The sequence below is a fragment of the Tachyglossus aculeatus genome, chromosome 12 (genome assembly GCF_015852505.1).
Source record: "Tachyglossus aculeatus isolate mTacAcu1 chromosome 12, mTacAcu1.pri, whole genome shotgun sequence".
In the NCBI taxonomy this organism is placed as follows: Eukaryota; Metazoa; Chordata; class Mammalia; order Monotremata; family Tachyglossidae; genus Tachyglossus; species Tachyglossus aculeatus.
The window spans coordinates 15,546,322-15,561,440 of NC_052077.1; the positions used below are offsets into that span (position 1 = coordinate 15,546,322).

Here is a 15,119-nt window from a genome sequence, read left to right on the forward strand (position 1 = left end):
CACCATCCTTCTGCTGCACCCTTCCTCACCTGTCCCCAAACCTTCAACCTGGCTGCAGAGAAGGGAAGACCCGTGTGTGTGTGTGTGTGTGTGTGTGTGTGTGTTTGTGTGTGTGCATGCGTACACGTGCATGCACGCACGCACTGGTGACCAGTGTGCATATGTAAATTCACCACATTTGCGGAAAGAATACAGAGCAAGGGGACTTTTTCTGTCTGCTTTACTTTGACAGGGACGTAGGGAAATTCTTCTGTCCCTGAGGGTCTACTTGAGCCGACGCTGGCTTTACGTCAAGGCTCTTTGCCTGAGAAAATTGGCTGACTGGGGGATAGCTTGGAGACGTTATCCTGAAAACGTCTAGTCCTCTAGACAAACCGTATCAGTCTCACACTGGCCCTAGTAAGAGTCTCTGTGGAATAAATTTCAGATGAGGACTATTTCTCCAGGGATAATGGGGGAACAGTGAACTGGCCCACGTTTCTGGTGAAGACCGGATGTTCCAGCGTCCACTTCAGAACGGGTCCCTTGCATGCTGTTGGGTAGGGACCATCTCTATATGTTGCCAACTTGTACTTCTCAAGCACTTAGTACAGTGCTCTGCACACAGTAAGCGCTCAATAAATACGATCGAATGAATGAATGAATGTGAGTCGGTAAGTGACACACAAGACCCATTTGTTCTTCAAGGTCTTCTGCTGACCGTCCTAACGCTACTATTTGGGGCTTAAGACTGTGAGACCCCCGTGGGACAACCTGATCACCTTGTAACCTCCCCAGCGCTTAGAACAGTGCTTTGCATGTAGTAAGCGCTTAATAAATGCCATCATTAAATTAAATTAATTAAATTAAGACGAGGAGTAATGGCCTCCAAACCAACCAGCCTCCTTCACCCCCTTCTTAGCCCCCACGCATCCCCCAGGCACTGAGGAGAAATGGGAGAAGGAAGGAATCGAGAGTATGCAGTCCAAATCATGATTACAAAATGTCTTCCTCTGTCCCCCGGCAAGGCAGCTCATCTCCCTGTCAACATCACTGTCCCTGTCAGTGAATGGGACCAGTAGCCTAAGGTTAGTGATGAAGGAAGAGCCTGGAGCACCTGCTCTGTGACCTGGCTTGCCAATCATCATCAATCGTATTTATTGAGAGCTTACTATGTGCAGAGCACTGTACTAAGCGCTTGGGAAGTACAAATTGGCAACATATAGAGACAGTCCCTACCCAACAGTGGGCTCACAGTCTAAAAGGGGGAGACAGAGAACAAAACCAAACATACTAACAAAATAAAATAAATAGAATAGATATGTTCTAAATAAAATAAATAGAGTAAAAAATATGTACAAACATATATAAATATATACAGGTGCTGTGGGGAAGGGAAGGAGGTAAGATGGGGGGGATGGAGAGGGGGACGAGGGGGAGAGGAAGGAAGGGGCTCAGTCTGGGAAGGCCTCCTGGAGGAGGTGAGCTCTCAGCAGGGCCTTGAAGGGAGGAAGAGAGCTAGCTTGGCGGATGGGCAGAGGGATTGGGGGCATTCCAGGCCCGGGGGAGGACGTGGGCCGGGGGTCGATGGCGGGACAGGCGAGAGTGAGGTACAGTGAGGAGATCAGCAGTGGAGGAGTGGAGGGTGTGGACTGGGCTGTAGAAGGAATCCAGACTTGAGCAACAATTTTAGGAGTCTGGACCACAATCCCCTGGGACTCAAATACCTGGACTTTAGATCACAAAGACCCTTCATTGTCATTCTTATTCTGCTTGCCTTGGGGTTTTGGTTCTGTGTGGAATGCTCATTTTCCCACAGAGGTGGAAGGAGGATGGAGAGATGCTGTCCAACCTAGCCAAGTTTCTATGATTTTGAAATAACTGCCGGAGCCGGTTAGCAGTCTAAGCACGAGTTTGGCCTCACTGGGGTTCCACAACCCACCTTCCTTTCTCTGGGAGTTGGCAGAAGCCCTCAAGACACAACCTCACCGGAGGAAGCTTTGTTTATGAGGCTATTCCAAGTGTTCATGGATTAAGGAGTGTTGGCTGCCTGCACAACAACAGATCCACTTTCTAGGCCACGGTGGAAAAAGAAAAAATCTCCTCATCAGGTTGCCTCCACTGTCTAAAGGTCATATGGAAAATGAGCCTTTATTTTACTTTGCCATGAGGCATTAATTGCACAGTATTGTGAGCTTTTGAATGTGTGAATCTCTAGTAATGCAAGATTAGTAGTTTTACCTTAACCTTCAAGAAACACAGCAGTGTTTTCTTTTTGGGGCACTGAATAAAAAAAACCTAATTGTATATGACCTTTGGCATTCCTAATTACCAGAATTAGATGTGAAATTGAAGCCAGGCTCAGAATTCATTTTTCCGCTGAACAGAAGGGCCTTAAATGAGAATTTATGTGGGTCTTACTAATTATTCCTGGCTCCGCAAGAGCAAGTTCCAATCACTGTTATCTGATTCTTCTTAATACAAGTCTGAAAGCAAGGTGTATACATACTGGTTCCATCTGATTTCAGAAAAAGATATGGCAAAAAGAACCAATGTGATAGATGTCTCTTAAAATCTCTTTATTGGAGATAAGGAGTGAGGGGGTAAATCAACCAGTGGCAGTTTCCCATCTGGGATGGTCTGAGTCAAGAGGGCTATTGGCTTGTTGATTCTCAATTTTGCAGTTAGCCACCAGAACATTCACCCTCTTAGCTGGGAAAGAGGAAAGCATTAATAATAATTGTAGTATTTATTAAGCACTTACTACGTGTCAGGGACTGTACTAAGCGCTGAGGTAGACACAATGTGATTGGGTTGGAAATAGTCCCTGTCCCACATGGGATTCGCAGTCTTAATCCCCATTTTACAGATGAGGGAACTGAGACTCAGAGAAGTGAAGTGACTTGCCCAAGGTCACACCACAAACAAGTGGAAGAGCTGGGTTAAGAACCCAGGCCGTTCTGACTGTAAGGCCTGTGCTCTATCTACTACGCCACTCTGCTTCTCATAACATTGAAACACTCTCACAATGGCTCATTTCCCAAAGAGTCATACCCTATTGCTGAATAGACAATGGATGCTTCGAGGCCCGGCCGCGATGGACAGCACAGTGGATAGAGCACAGGCCTGGGAGTAAGAAGGTCATGGGTTCTAATCCTGGCTCTGCCACTTGTCTGCTGTGTGAACACGGACAAGTCACTTCACTCTTCTGTGCCTCAGTTCCCTCATCTGGAAAATGGGGATTGAGACGGTGAGCCCCATGTGGGACAGGAACTGTGCCTGAACTGATTACCCCAGTGCTTAGCACACTGCCTGGCACACAGTAAGCACTTAAATACCATAATTATTACTTTTGTTATTATTATTATTAATCCTAGGTTCTAATCCTTACTCCTCCACTGGTTTGCTGTGTGACCCTGGTGAAGTCCCTTCACTTCTCGGGGCCACAGTTACCTCATCTGTAAAATGGGGGTTAAGACTGGAAGCCCGATGTGGGTTATGGTCACTGTCCAAATTGGTTAGTTGTATCTACCCCAGTGCTAAGAACAGTGCCTGGCACTCAGTAAGTGCTTATCAAATATCATAAAAAAGAAGAAGAAGAAGAAGCATTTCCTTAGTTCCACTAGGTAGGCCCAAGGCTGCTCTGATCCTCAGTGGGGCTTTGTTCCCTGCGTCGTGCCCTCCCTCGAGTCTGGGGTCCAGGCTGGGCACACAGGTGGAGAGGTCCGGACCAGAGCCAGGCTCATGCCTAGCTTCACTGTGGCTCAATTCCATCCTGTTGTCCTCCTAGACACATCTAAAATACGGGTAAACTATTAGATAACCAGAGCTACCAAACGAGATGCCCCTAAACCTAGCCAGACCACCTCTGGAGAAAGCACATATCCTACAGCTCATAAATGGAAACTGTTCCTTCCGACTCTCTAACACACAAGAAAAGGCACAAGGGTGGTGACATAGGGAGCACTTTAAAGTATTGCTACATCCATGGATACCAGATTTCAGCTCAGCTGGTAAAATAAAATGAAAAACAAAAACAAAAAAATGATCTTAAAGTGAAAAAGAACTAGTTTATTAAATATGGGGATGGGGTGATTTATAAAGCAATGCTAACAATAATGATAATTGTGGTATTTGTTAAGCGCTTACTTATGCACCAAGCACTGTACCACGGTCCATATAGACCACAGAATCTAAGAGGGAGAAAGACCAACTTTCAAACCCCCATTTTATAGATGAGGAAATGGAGGCACAGAGAAATTGACACAGAGAAAGGCATATAGCAGGCAGGTGGTGAGACTGGGATTAAGAACCCAGGTCTACTTACTCCCAGCCCTGTGCTCCTTCAGTTAGGTTGCACTCCTAACACTGAATAAGACACTAGCACTTGAAGCTTTGGGTAAACTTGGGTTAGCCTTGTTTTTTTCTGACTGGAGCTAGCCTTTGCAGGATCTCTTTTTCGCTCATCTCTGCCAGTGAAATATACATTACACTATGAAATAATGGATCTATTCTTCCAAAGGCAGAAATCTAAGTCAATGTATCATTCTGTAAAAGAAGAGAAAAACTCAAAACAAAACAAAACTCCCTGAACAGCTGTGAGTTCCTGGAATTGCTCACAGTCCTCCAAACATCCTGATGAGCTAGCCACATCAGAAGACCAAAAGTCTTCTTGGCCCAGATGCAGTTCAGGGGGTGACCGCATTTATTGCTTTGGGGTCACCCAGCATGGGAAGAGAAGTCCCTGATTTGGCAGGATGGGCCCACTGTTGGTCAATGCATCTTGATGGCTTCCAATCAATCAATTATCAATCATATTTATTGAGCACTTACTGTGCAGAACACCGCACTAAGCACTTGGCAGAGTGCAATATAATAATAATAATAATGGCATTTGTTAAGCACTTACCATGTGTCAAGCAATGTTTTAAGAGCTGGGGTAGAAACAAGGGTGGACACAGTCCCTGTCCCACATGGGGCTCACAGTCCTTAATCTCCATTTTATAGAAGAGGGAACTGAGGCACAGAGAAGTGACTTGTCCAAGGTCACACAGAAGCCAAGTGGAAGAGGCAGGATTAGAACGACTCCCAGGCCCGTGCTCTCTTCACTGCGCCAACACATTCCCTACCCACAATGAGCTTACAGTCTAGAGGGGGAGACAGACATCAATATAAATAAATAAATTATGGAATGGAGGGCTGCGTTGCTGAGGTGGGGTCAGCTAGTCATTCGTATCAGCAGGGTGGCGAGGGAGGGGTGCAGGTGAGGGTGCCCTTGCTACAGCCACAGGTAACATGGCCCACCAGACCCTCGGGTCTCTCCCCAGAGACCACGCAGGGAGGGAGGGACAGGGCGGGAGGCAAAAGCAGACACGAACGTGGAGCAGAGCACATGCCTGATTAGGAAACTGGAGTGTCCAGGGTGCAAAGATACCATTGACAGAGCATGGCAGCTTCCCTGGCCTCCACACCCCATCTCTCCCACTGCTCTTTTAGAACAGATTGAGCCTAGTTGTCGAGGGATCTGATGTCCCCACTGCTTCAGCCCTTTGGGAAGCCAGTCCTGCTCAGGGAAAAAGAGTGGGCAGCCCAGTTGGGGAGTGTCAGCATCTAATAATACCATGTCCAGGGCCATGAACCCTGTGCCCACCTCCGCTTGACTCCCCTCACTCCTTGAATCCCCCTCTCCCCAGGCTCCTCCCCATCCCCTGCCTGACTCTCTCCATCCCTGTCCATCCTTCTCTCTCACATACTGTTAAGCAGTGGATATGTTTCAGTATTAGATCAGTCAAATTTCTTTTAATAATTTTCCAGCTTCGGAGAGTTAAAAAGAACTTGATTTTTTCCATTCGATCACCAAGGAAAATAACAAATAAAATATTATCTCACATCCTGCAGCACTGCCCCTGTGTAACTGGTTTCTCACCTGACAAGAAGTGCTCTTTCACATCAAAAATTCACAAATAACCAGAAATATTCACCCACGAACTATTTTGGAAAAAATATAAAGAAAGAATGATTCTTGTTTCAGTCACCGAGAACTGTGATATTGAAGCCGTAAGAATCGGAGACCTAAGTTCCATCATCATAGTATCAACAATGCTTTCTGAGTGCAACAGTACTGTGAAACATTCAACAGCAATAAAATATTTAGGCCCTGTGCTGAAAGAATTTTCAAAATCAGCCACTCCTAACGCATAATCCCTACTAAGCCACTCAGAGTATCATACTCAGTGATGGCTTATAAATGGCTTAGCACACAGTTGGGTCAGAGAATAATTATAATAATGATAAATATAATAATATTGTTAGGCATTTACTATGTGCCATGCACTTTACTAAGGGGGAGATTCAAGATAATCAGATCAGACTCAGGCCCCGTTCCAAATGGGATTCCCAAGCTAAGTAAATCTGTTGAAGTCTCAGAGATAATCTATTCATGGCCAAAGACTACACTCAGGCACAGAGAAGTCAAGATCCAAGGTGACACAGCAGGCGAGTGTCAGTGCTGGGACTAGAAGCCAGGTCTTCCGAACCCATTCCTGTGCTCTTTCCACTAGGCCACACTGATTCTCCAAAATGTTCTGAAATAACGTCTTTCCTTCATTTCAAACTTGTCAGAAATAATCACATTTTTTTCCTATTTATGTAGACACACTTCCGTGATGGGTGAGTCTCAACTTTGAGGAGCAAAACAAAACTATAAAGAGAAACCTCCCAAACTACAGCATGGAGGAAGAGCGGAGTTCTCTGTGAGGGCAAGAATGGCAGCCACCTGATAAACGGTACCCCTCACACATGCTCTACCTTGATTCAGCATCAAAAGAGCATCAATCAGTCAATATATTCATTCAATTGTATTTGAGTGCTTACTGTGTGCAGAACACTGTACTAAGCGCTTTATATTAAGTGCCTGAGAGCTTACAGAAGCTTGAAAGAATGAGACATACAATCCCTGCCCTCATGGAGTTTATAATCACCAGGGGATGCAGGCACAAAATCATTTACAGATAGAAGAAAAAGAGAATGGAAAGATGGTTAGATGAATGAATGTAGTAGTAGAGTAACAATATGTATATATGATGCAATGGGTGACTGTGACTGTATTAATGCTCAGAGCATAGTTGGGGAGACATGAACAGGGGAGAAGAAACCTAAGAGAAGCAAGACAATTCACAGAAAGAGGGGCCAGCTGCTCCTCCTTCTTGAGGAGCTCCATGTCCTCTAAACAAAAGCTCATGTGCACCCGCTTCAAAATCAGGCAATTGGCACTTCAAGTTTTCCAAATCATCACCAAGGAACTAGTGAGTGTTTAGAGATGATACGATCTCATCTATCTCACTGCCGACCTCTCGCCCACATCCTGTCTCTGGCCTAGAACACCCATTCTCTTCATATCTGACAGATAATTATTCTTCCACCTTCAAAGCCTTGTTGAAGGCTTTCTCTAACTAAGCCCCCCTTTCCTCTTTTCCCACTCCTTCTGCGTTGCCTTGACTGGCTCCCTTTAAGTAATAAATAACCCCCTCCAAGCCCCACGGTGCTTATGTGCATATCTGTAATTTTATTTATTTATATTAGGGTCTGTCTCCCCCTCTACACTGTAAACTCACTGTGGGCAGAGAATGTGTCTGTTACATTGTTATATGGTCCTATGCTCTGCACATAGTAAGCGCTCAATAAATACGACTGCTGACTAACATCAATGTTTCAGTCAGCACAGCATGTCCCAGCCATGACTGACTCTACTGAGGAGAGAGGAAGGACGTAGACATCAGAGTGGGTCAATCTTTGACAACCTTGCTTTGAGGGTAGAATTCAATGCATGTTTGGGCAATAATGCTGCAATGAGGAGACAAAACATTGGACCACATGTGACTGGAAGACTAAACAGTACCAAACTCTTCCCGTACACTAGATGAACTGAACTCCAGCTTGCAATCTTCAATTCAATGAGTCAAAGACATCTGGGATGCAGCTGAGATCTAAGGATTGTTGGAAAGTGGGACCATTAGAAGTTTTCCTACGACTGCTGCTACATATGGGCTGAAGAAAGGCTGACCTCTGCTTGATGCGTTACAAACTGTAATTGCTGATTAAACCAATATATCACAATGCAGCACCCAATCCACCCAGATGGTTGAATGTCATCCTCCTCTTGAATCTGACAGAAAGGGATACATACTGAAGCCTATATTGTAGAAAAATAATAATGATAATAATAAAATATTAATAATAGTATTTGATAAGCACTTACTATGTGTCAAGCACTGTATTAGGCAATAGGGTACGTACAGTAATAATGATGGCATTTGTTAAGTGCTTACTATGTGCGAAGCACTGTTCTAAGTGCTGGGGGGATACAAGGTGATTAGGTTGTCCCACATGAGGCTCACAGTCTTAATCCCCATTTTATAGATGAGGTAACTAAAGCCCAGGGAAGTTAAGTGACTTGCCCAAAGTCACATACCTGACAAGTGGAGGAGCCAGGATTAGAACCCATGACCTCTGGCTCCCAAGCCCGGGCTCTTTCCACTGAGCAATGATACAAGTCAATCAGATTGGACACAGATCCTGTCATACAAGGGATTTGCAGTTTAAGTACGAGGGAGATTCTGTACTGAATCCCTATTTTACAGATAAGGAAAATGAGGTACAAAGAAATGATTTGCCCAAGCTCACACAGCCAGCCAATGGCAGAGGCAGGATTAGAACCCAGGTCCTCAATCTTGGGCCTGTGCCCTTTCCAGGCTACACAGAACAAGCTAGGGAATGGCGTGTCAAGTGACTGCTCTCCAAAGCTGAAGAACATAAGACCATTGGTACTTTCACACGAGCTCGTGGCCCTTACTAAAGCAGTAGTCACCACCAGCAGACCTGGGCTTGACCAATTACTCCAAAAGATTTGGTGGTCATGAAATTTTATCAAGATCCAATGATGTCATCATTATCATCATCAACAATGGTATTTACTGAGTGCTCACTGTGTGCAGAGCACTGTACTAAGTGCTTGGGAGACTACAAAAGAATTGGCAGGCACCTTCTCTGCCCACAGTGAACTTACAGTCTATATGGGGAGACATATAATTATAATTTATAATATACAATTTATATGTGCATAAGTGCTGTGAGGCTGAGGGTGTGGCAAATATCAAAAGCCAAAAGGCATAGATCCAAGTGCAATGACATCCTATGATATGACAGGTTGCATCAGAATCCTAAGTCTCTTGTTTGATACTTTCCCATCACTGTTGCTATACAGTCGGGAGGACCTCCAACATAATCAGTCAATCAATCGTATTTATTGAGCGCTTACTGAACATAATGATAGTATTACTAACATCATCAAGAATCTCTTAATCATAGAGAAGATCCTATATGCCCATGACTGTGCTGAAACCCCCATCGGCAAAGTACTAAAGACTGATTAGTAGCCTGAACTCTGAGATTGCAGACGAGTTCCTCTATAATGTAAGCTCGTTGTGGGTACAGGGAACGGGTCTACTAGCGCTGGAGGCTACTTTGATGACCCCCCTGCTTACAACTCTTAAAATGAACCTTATGGATGGGATGAAGAGGGTATTCGATAAGAGTTGCAGATAACTCAGTTTCTCTTGAATCAGTTGGCCCTTTTGCTTCCCTCCCCCACACTGCCCCGAGGGTGAACCGATGGGTGCCATCTCCAAAGAGAAGAGAGGTCAGGGAGGGGAAGCCTGTGACCAAAGCTCATCTGCCACTCGGAATCCTGAATCAGATTAGCCACAAGAGAAGCTCAGACCAGAAACCGGAGTTGAAGCTAATAGTAATAAAAATTGTGGTATTTCTTAAGCATTTACTATGTGCCAGGCACTGTACTAAGCGCTTGGGGGGATAAAAGCTAATCGGGTTGGACACAGTCCCTGTCCCACTTGGGGCACACAGTCTTAATCCTCATTCTACAGATGATGTAACTGAGGCACAGAGAAGTGAAGTGAGTTGTCCAAGGTCTCACAGCAGACAAGTCGCAGAGCCAGGATTAGAACCCAGGTCCTTCTGACTCCCAGGACTATGCTCTATCCACTAGACCATACTGCCTCTCCCTTTCCTGGAGCCAACGGCCTGGGATTCAACTGCTGCTCCTTTCCCTTACTTCTCCCCTCTCTCACCCTTCCCCTGGCCCCCCAAAACTGGCATTAATTTCATTGTTTCATTGTTTAATACCACCAATCCTTTTGAATCCCCCACAAATGGACACTCAGGGGCGAGCCAAAGCTGACCCAACCTAACAAAGCTGTTGAGTCTGGGCTGTCCCAGTTGCAGAATGGGAGCCAGGTGGGTAGTCCCAACAGAAGTTGAGAAACCCGGCAACCTGGCCTTCTTGGCTTGTGGCCCCGATGTTTGCTCCACTACCTGGGAACGACTCAGCTCTCCCTGCTCAACTTTCCCCCACCTTTCCTGGATTTTTTTCCTCCCTTTTCTTCTTAGATCATTTGGCCTTTGTTATGGAATTTCTAGTCCTCGTTGCAAAACCCAACAGAGCATCATTTAAAATTACACTTTCTACATTACTGGCTCCATGGGCCATCGTGCAGATGGCAGAGAGAGTGGACCGAGAACTGTAAGTGACTGTTCTGAATCGAGCAGACACATTGGAGAGTTCTTGTTCTAACACTTACGACGTGTTCTTCGGACTAGAAGCCAAAACCTTTGGGGTGATCGTGCAAGTCTTGCACACTCCACAAAAGCAAATATGTTTAGGGTCTATTTATCCTCTCTCTGCCTGTTTTCCCTACACTGGCTCCTTAACTGATGGGTGGAAGATGGAAAAAATAATTAGCTGCGGCAGGTCCAATATCAAATTCTAAAAGCATTATGATGTATACTGAAATTTATGCTGCTCCCACTGGGGATTGGATATTGGGCCTTAAAACAACTCCATCTTACTCCCAAGCATTTCCAGGCAAAGGATTAACGAAGATGGGAATTTAATTCCTTCATGCCACCTCCTCAGAATGAATGAATGAATAAGAGGTGCTGGAAGTGGCAGGAGCACCAAGGCCCAAAGGTAATAATAATGATGGTATTTATTAAGCGCTTACTACGCGCAAAGCACTGTTCTAAGTGCTGGGCACTGTTCTAAGCGCTGGAAGATATTTCTTCATTCCTGTCAACCCTGCCCCTGCAGCCTCACTCACCTCCCTAGGTGCTTCAGAGACTTCATGTCCCAGGAATATATAGGACAAATAACCTCCCCAGGAAGTGTGTTACCTCCTCCCTAACCCCACTGGAGCTTCCCACCAGCTCCTGCTCCGCTCCATCATGATGGGGAGAAGCAGCATCAGCCACGGTGTAAGGCTGTGGTGGCAGCTTTGACTACCGTCACAGTTGGACTCTGCTCCTCTAGGCACAGCACCCCACTGCTCTCATTTTTTTTTTTTGCATTTATTGTTGTCTCTGTCTTATGTCGCTCTTGCATTTTATTGTTTTACCCTGTTTTTTAATATATCTGTTGCCTGCTTTCTCTCCCCCAGATCTACTCTTAGACTGTGAATCCCTTGGGAAACCAGCAGCTGTTACTAATGCTCAAATGCGCATTTTTTTCCCAGCACTAATAGAGTGATTTGTACACAGTGGGTGCTTAATTATTACTACTGGCATTCTGGTTTGGGCAGGTCCAATCTGGTGTTGGGGAGATGCCTCCCTACTCTCCGCTCCTCAATGCCCTCAGTCCTACAGACACCTCCTACTTTGCTTATCCCTAAGGCTGGCACTGCCCGGTAAACAGATACACTGAAAACCATGGTGGCCCTTTCATTTATCATGTCTCTTTTTAGAAACCTTGGGGCACAACTCCTTCACGAAATTCTGGGACTCAAGTCCTCCTTTTTTTTTTTTTAAATGTACTATGTGCCAGGCACTGTCCTAGGCTCTGGGGTAGATACAAGCTAATCAGTTTTGACACAGTCCAAGTCCCACATGGGGCTCACAGTCTTAATCTGCATTTTACAGTCCCTCTAGAGTGTAAGCTTGTTGTGGGCAGGGGATGTATCTGCTTTGTTGTTATTTTGTACTCTGCCAAGCACTCAGAACAGTGCTCAATAAATACAATATGATTTTACATCTCCACATCCTCCCACCCTATTCTTAATGTTAACCAGGTCCTGAAATATTCACTCCTTTCTTCTTGGCCAAGTGTCTGAGAAATGAAGAAACCCCTCCTCAGCTCCACAGCACTTATGTACATATCTGTAATTTATTTATTCATATTCATGTCTGCCTCCCTCCCTAGACTGTGAGCTTGTTTTGAGCAGGGAATGTATCTACCAACTCTGCTGTACTGTACTCTCCCAAGTGCTTACAACAGTGCTCTGCAGAGAGTAAATGCTCAACAAATACAACCAACCGGAAATTTGCACTTCAGTATGGATGGTGGGTTATAGAGCTACAACAGTTATGCTACTGATGACAATACATTCTGAAGACGGTAGACATGTTATAAGATGCAGAACAAATCACAATACCATACAAAGCACCGAATCCATCAAAATATCACTGATGTCACATGAAAAAAGATACTAATAGGTGTTCACTTAGCATTCATTAAGGGTTAGTGGTTAGTATTACTCAGAATCCTTAATGATTAATCTTTGCTATGCATGGCTACAAGTGGTGTTCAGTCACTTGGCCATATGTTCACCAAAGATTCTTTAGGAGTGTAGCGTGGCTCATCAACCATTTCATTTTTTATCTTGCTTAGTCATTAACTTGAGTGCAGAATTTAGCCAACAGCTTGACAGTTTAATAAAGAAAAAACAATTTCTAGCCCCCTTTCAAATGTGGGAATTTTGCCATAATTAGACAACTCTCACAGGAAATTCCACTTTAATAGTTTTAAGACAAATGAACTATGAATTATACTGTCAAAAGCAGAGTACTGAAAAATAAGCAAAACACTCTTTAAAAAGCATCCCAGCCACATGCTCACTGAAGTCTTTCCTTCTGCTGAAGCATCTCTTTAGGGATTGATATTCATTTTCACACTAGATCTCTTCCACATTTGAAAAACATGGCTTGAGTGGAGGGGCTGGGATTTTGGTGAGAGATGGAAGGCTTCTTAAATTTAAGCACATTACAAAATCCCCCAGAGGTAATCCTGACACTTGACCTCATTTCAGATTTCCTCTAATGGTAGCTACACATCATTTCTAGTGGAAATAAAAAACAAATCCCTCGAAGACGAGGGTAGGGACTGTGCCTTTTAACTAGCTTTGTTTGGTTCCCAATGTAACCCCATAACAATCAATGGTATTTATTGAGTGCTTACTACGTGCAGAGCACAGTATTAAGTGGTTGGGAGAATAGACTTCAACAGAGTTAGCAGACATATTCCCTGTACACAATAAGTTTAGTTTAGAGGCTGGCACTATACACTGGCAGGTGCTTAAAAATATTTCTGATAGAAAAGAACCTCCCCATTTAATGCTCATAAATCACTTAATGTAACATTTTCAGAAAGGTTTCCAAAATTAGTAACCAGAAGCACGGCTGGTTTATGTTATCTAAAGCTTCCATTTATTAAAATGTTTTCTGTTATCATTAATAGGTATTACCCATCTTTTGTACCAGTTCCCTTGTGGAGCCTTAATAAATATTTGATGCTGCTGCTGCTGAAATGGATGTTCTTACAGCTTGTTCTGGAGACTCACCCCAGAAGCTGGGTATTTTTAATATGGAAGTGATGTGCATATAAAGGCTGGGAAGTGATCTTAGCCTAATAAGGTGTCAGAGGAAGCCAAGGACATGCAAATTCTTACTCTAGTGGAGGAGAACATGCTCTCTGGGGGCAGACTCTCCTACTTAAAGTTCTCTTTCAATGTGCCACTTCACTCGTGATTTACCAGATCTGGCAACACCATCCTACAATTCCACGTATCTTCCAGTTCTTTCCCAAAGGAATTGCTTATACTTTACTAGGTAGTGCGGGAGAGGTGGTGCAATGAATAATAATCTGAATCTTCTCCTTCATAAACACAGCCCTCATTAGTCTGGAACTTGTGGTAACCTGCCCTATGCCTAATTAAAGGAAGAAAATAATTCTGATTGTTCTTCAAAGCCTATCCGCCAAGCAGGGTGGGGAGTTACTTCAACACATAAAAAGCTGTACAAACATGGCCAAGAAAGGGTCAAGGCCTTTATGACGCTACCTAGATGAACAACAGAGCTAGGTTTTGCCCTCAGTAACCTACACTCACACCATTCTAAGTTCTTATGAATAGGGAATCTAGCCCTGGGCACCTACAGTTAATGAGAGATGCTAAGTATATGTATCGCATTAGACTTCCACTCCTTAGGACAAAATGAAGCTCCAGAAAAACTGCACTGACAAATGATCTGCAAGGTGCCATGGCGGCTTGCCTAAAATGTGTGTTGGGACTGTGGACGACATACGTGTTTGGAGGCAATTCAACCATGCAGAGAAGGTGTTTGCTCAGCTTGACCGCATTTTGTAGCTATCCAACTCAAGTGTAGGTCTGTTTGGGGTGCAAGTGATGCTGGGTAAATCTTGGGTCTTATAGTTGCAATTACTAATCAGTCAATAGCATTTATTGAGCATTTACTGTGTGTTGAGCACTGTACTATGCACTTGAGAGAGTAATATAGAACAGAATTAGGAGACCTGCTCCCTGCTCACAGTGAGTTTACGGTCTGGAGACTGTAAGAATGACAAAACACTGCAAGAGGGCAGTGGCCTTTAGCACTCCCTTAGTAAGACGAAGCACTGCAAGAGGGCAGTGGCCTTTAGCACTCCCTTAGTAACTGAAAATTTCCTTCTGGGGTGTCGAAATGGCTTGAGGCACGGCCTAAAATCCCTGCAGGGCAGTCTGATACAGTGAGGTCTGGTGCCAGGTGATTTTTTCGGTTATGTTATGTGTCAAGCGCTTACTATGCTCCAAGCACTGTACTAAGTGATGGGGTAGATACAAGAAAATCAGGTTGGACTTAATCCACCCACACAGGACTCCGTCTTAATTCCCATTTTACAGATGAGGTCATCGAGACACAGAATGAAGTTATTTGCCTAAGGTCACACAGCAGAGAAGTGGGAGAACCCACTGTGAGCCCACTATTGGGTAGGGACTGTCTCTATATGTTGCCAACTT

The 15,119-nt window shown here is 44.4% G+C and overlaps 1 protein-coding gene across 1 annotated transcript in view; it reads right to left on the reverse strand.

The window, feature by feature from the left end:
• RNF150 (ring finger protein 150) overlaps nucleotides 1-15,119 on the reverse strand; it is a 169,540-nt gene that overhangs the window by 79,731 nt on the left and 74,690 nt on the right. The window lies entirely within an intron of this gene.